Source organism: Salvelinus fontinalis, chromosome 9 (assembly GCF_029448725.1).
Source record: "Salvelinus fontinalis isolate EN_2023a chromosome 9, ASM2944872v1, whole genome shotgun sequence".
Lineage (NCBI taxonomy): Eukaryota > Metazoa > Chordata > Actinopteri > Salmoniformes > Salmonidae > Salvelinus > Salvelinus fontinalis.
This window is the reverse complement of record NC_074673.1, coordinates 40,461,689-40,467,055: the sequence shown is the minus strand read 5'-3', so window position 1 is coordinate 40,467,055 and position 5,367 is coordinate 40,461,689.

Below are 5,367 nucleotides of genomic sequence, written 5' to 3'. Positions count from 1 at the left end.
TTTTATTTGTCACGTGCTGAATACAACAGGTGTGGGTCTTACCATGAAATGCTTCCTTAAAAGCCCTTAATCAACAATGCAGTTAAGAAAATATTTACTAAATAAACTAAAGTTGAATAAATATAATTTACACAATAAAATAGCAATAATGAGGCTATACAGGGGGTACCGGTACCGAATCAATGTACAGGGTAGTCGAGGTCATTTGTACATGGAGGTAGGGGTAAAGTGACTATGCATAGATGATAAACATCGAGTAGCAGCAGTGTAAAAACAGGGGGGGGGGGGGGGTCAATGTAAATAGTCCAGGTGGCCATTTGATTAATTGTTCAGCAGTCTTATGGCTTGGAGGTAGAAGCTGTTAACTACTCTGGGATATGTGGGACGGTAGCGTCCCAATTGGCCAAAAGCCAGAAAAAATGTAGCGCGCCAAATTCAAATATATTACTATTAAAAATCAATCTTTCATGAAATCACCCATGAAAGACACCAAATTAAAGCTACACATGTTGTGAATCTAGCCAACATGTCTGATTTCAAAAAGGATTTGCGGCGAAAGCACACCAAACAATTATGTTAGCTCAGTACATAGCCACAGAAAAACACAGCCATTTTCCCAGCAAAAGATAGTAGTCACAAAAAGCAGAAATAGAGATAAAATGAATCACTAACCTTTGATCTTCATCAGATGACACTCATAGGACATCATGTTACACAATACATTTATGTTTTGTTCGATAATGTGCATATTTATATCCACAAATCTCGGTTTACATTGGCGCCATGTTCAGAAATGCCTCCAAAAGAGAGCCACGTCAAATAACAGAAATACTCATCATAAACTTTGATGAAAGATACATGTTTTACATAGAATTAAAGATACACTTGTTCTTAATGCAAACGCTTTGTCAGATTTCCAAAAAACTTTACGTAAAAAGCACACCATGCAATAATGTGAGACGGCGCTCAAAATAGCATTTCTCCGCCATGTTGGAGTCAACAGAAATACGAAATTACATCATATATATTCCCTTTGATCATCTTCATCAGAATGCACTCCCAGGAATCCTAGTTCCACAATAAATTGTTGTTTTGTTTGTTCGATAGTGTCCATTACTTATGTCTAAGTAGCTACTTTTGCTAGCATGTTTAGTGCACATGTCCAAACGCTCGCACAGATGCAGGCGAACTCGGACGAAAACTTCAAAAAGTTATATAACAGGTCGAATAAACTGGTCAAACTAAGTAGAGAATCAATCTTCAGGATGTTGTTATCATAACTATCCAATAACGTTCCAACCGGAGAATTCCTTTGTGTCTCTAGAAGTTATGGAAAGCAAGATGATATTGTTTGGAACGTGCGTGACCAGGAACTGGCATTCTGCCAGACCACTGACTGAAACACCTCCCATGCGGCTCCACATCACACTAGAGGCTTCATTCCATGTTCTTCAGACTGTTGACATCTAGTGGAAGGCGTAGGAAGTGCAAACAGATCCATATCTTACAGGGAATTGAATAGGCGATGACTTGAACATTGACCAGTCTCAGAATTCTCACTTCCTGTTTGGATTTTTTCTCAGGTTTTTGCCTGCCATATGAGTTCTGTTATACTCACATACATCATTCAAACAGTTTTAGAAACTTCAGAGTGTTTTCTATCCAATAGTAATAATAATATGCATATATTAGCATCTGGGACAGAGTAGGAGGCAGTTCACTATGGACACGCAAATCTTCCAAAAGTGAAACTGCTGCCTCCTATCATAAAGAAGTTAAGGAGCCTTTTGGACCAAGACTTGGCGCTCCAGTACCGCTTGCCGTGCAGTAGCAGAGCGAACCGTCTTACTTGGGTGACTGGAGTCTTTGACGATTTTTTGGGCCTTCCTCTGACAAGCCTAGTATATAGGTCCTGGATGGCAGGAAGCTTAGCCCCAGTGATGTTGTTACATTCCCCAGTTTCTGTGTTTTGGGTTTGTTTGTGTATGTGTATATTTCAGGAAATGGCTTCCTGAAGTTCTAAGCAGCTGATTGGTCGGCCCCATTTCAGATTGGAGCTCTGACCCCACCCTCTCATCAGGAGATACAGCTTTCGGCAATTACAAACTCTTTCCTCAGCTGGATAAAAGCCAGTATTCCTTTGTTAGGAGAGAGAGCTTCTTGGTATGTCCTGTGTTTCGTATAATTGTTGTGAAGTATTTTGTAGCCGGTCCTGCAGACGTATGTGTATATCAAAAGGACTTTTGATTATTGAAATGGTTCCCTTTACGTTAGTAATTATTCTATTTTTGTTCCCAGGGGGGAAGGGGAAGGCACCTTGGGATTGCTTAAGCAAGAGGCCTGCGGGAATACATATACCCGTAGTATTTACAATGTCTATGCACACTAGGTAAGACCTGGGTGGACCATCCCCTGTATTGGCGTGCCAGGTAGTGCTAAGATAGGTAAGTAATGGGTAGGTAAGGTAGGAGAGGGGGCTCTTTAACTTTTAACTTTCTTTGCTTTGGTTCCATTCTGCCCCTTTTCCCCAAATTACCGTGTGAAGGAAATAAATTCCCTGTTAATGGTCAAATTCTCTGCCTCTGTCATCCTTACCCGCACCTGCAATCCCATACCTCTTTCACTCCACGGGGAGTTGAGTGTAGCAGTGTGTTGCGTTCCCTCCTCCAAGAGGTGTGCGTAACAGATGTATAGAAATAGAATCCAGTTGTCTGGATATTTGGATTCTATTTCTATCCGTTTTATATTGTCTAGGGGACATGTGCTGAGAGGTGACTAGTTTGTTTCTAACAGTCACTCACAGCACTGGAGATAAAGGCAATGGTCACGTTCCAGGCTGACTACATTGTAGACCCATGCCAGATCTCACAACAACTGGATAGGTGTTTAACTTATCTGCAAACCACATATAATATTGCAATCTGATGCCCAACTTCACAGTTGATGACAAAGCACGCAACCACTGGTTGATGCAGCATCTGCGATGTAGTCAGCCTGGACCGCGACCAATGTTTTGCCTCTTCTCTGCACATCTACACTACATGAACAAAAATATGTGGAAACCTGCTTGTCGAACATCTCATTCCAAAATCATGGGCATGAGTTGGTCCCTCCTTTGCTGCTATAACAGCCTCCACCCTTCTGGGAAGGCTTTCCACTAGATGTTGGAACATTGCTGCGGGGACTTGCTACCATTCAGCCATGAGCATTAGTGAGGTCGGGACCTGATGTTGGGAGATTAGGCCTGGCTTGCAGTCGCTGTTGCAATTCATCCCAAAGGTGTTTGATGTGGTTGAGGTCAGGGGTGAGGTTGAGGTGCAGGCCAGTCAAGTTCTTCCACACCGATCTCGACAAACTATTGCCGTATGGACCTCGCTTTGTGCACGGGGGCATTGTCATGCTGAAACAGGAAAGGGGCCTTCTCCAAACTGTTGCTACAAAGTTGGATGCACAGAATTGTCTAGAATGTCATTGTATGCTGTAGCATTAAGATTTCCCTTCACTGGAACTAAGGGGTCTAGCCTGAACCATGAAAAACAGCTCCAGACCATTATTCCTCCTCCACCGAACTTTACAGTTGGCACTATGCATTCGGGCAGGTAGCATTCTCCTGGTGTCTGCCAAACCCAATATGTGTGTGTACATACAGTTGAAGTTTACATACACCTTAGCCAAATGCATTTAAATTCAGTTTTTTACAATTCCTTACATTTAATCCAAGTAAAAATTCCCTGTCTTAGGTCAGCTAGGATCACCACTTTATTTTAAGAATGTGAAATGTCAGAATAATAGTAGAGAGAATGATTTATTTCACCTTTTATTTCTTTCATCACATTCCCAGTGGGTCAGAAGTTTACATACACTCAATTAGTATTTGGAAGCATTGCCTTTAAATTGTTGAACTTGGGTCAAATGTTTCAGGTAGCCTTCCACAAGTTCCCACAATAAGTTAGGTGAATTTTGGCCCATTCCTCCTGACAGAGCTGGTGTAGCTGGGTCAGGTTTGTAGGCCTCCTTGCTCGCACAGGCTTTTTCAGTTCAGTTCTGCCCACAAATGTTCTATTGGATTGAGGTCAGGGCTTTGGGATGGCCACTCCAATACCTTGACTTTGTTGTCCTTGTTGCCCTTAAGCCATTTTGCCACAACTTTGGAAGTATGCTTTAACTTCCTGACTGATGTCTTGAGAATTTGCTTCAATATATCCACATCCATTTTTCTCCTCATGCTGCCATCTATTTTGTGAAGTGCACCAGTCCTTCCTGCAGCAAAGCACTCCCACAACCTGATGCTGCCACTCCCATGCTTCACAGTTGGGATGATGTTCTTCGGCTTGCAAGCCTCCCCCTTTTTCCTCCAAACATAACGATGGACATTATGGCAAAAAGTTATATTTTTGTTTCATCAGACCAGAGAACATTTCTCCAAAAAGTATGATCTTTGTCCCCATGTGAAGTTGCAAACCGTAGTCTGGCTTTTTTATGGCAGTTTTGGAGCAGTGGCTTTGCCTTGCTGAGCGACCTTTCAGGTTATGTCGATATAGGACTCGTTTTACTGTGGCTATAGATACTTTTCTACCTGTTTCCTCCAGCATCTTCACAAGGTCCTTTGCTGCTGTTCTGGGATTGTTTTGCATTTTAAGCACAAAAGTACGTTCATCTCTAGGAGACCGAACACGTCTCCTTCCTGAGCATGTATCATGACTGCGTGGTCCCATGGTGTTTATACTTGCGTACAATTGTTTGTACAGATGAACGTGGTACCTTCAGGCATTTGGAAATTGCTCCCAAGGATGAACCAGACTTGTGAAAGTCTACAATTTTTTCCCCTGAGGTCTTGGCTGATTTCTTTTGATTTTCACATGATGTCAAGCAAAGAGGCACTGAGTTTGAAGGTAGGCCTTGAAATCCATCCACAGGTACACCTCCAATTGACTCAAATTATGTCAATTAGCCTATCAGAAGCTTCTAAAGCCATGAAATAATTTTCAGAATTTCCCAAGCTGTTTAAAGGCACAGTCAACTTGGTGTATGTAAACTTCTGACCCACTGGAATTGTGATACAGTGAAATAATCTGTCTGTAAACAATTGCTGGAAAAATGACTTGTCATGCAGAAAGTAGATGTCCTAACCGACTTGCCAAAACTATAGTTTGTTATCAAGACAGTTGGGGAGTGGTTGAAAAACAAGTTTTAATGACTAACCGAAGTGTATGTAAACTTCCGACTTCAACTGTGTGTGTGTATGTGTATATATATAGATACATGATTTGCCCTGGGGGGATTTACAATGAAATGAATGTAATTTTCATCATGTACGGTACAATTCAACATTTAGAAAATGGCCTTGTTGATTTGTGTGCTGGAATA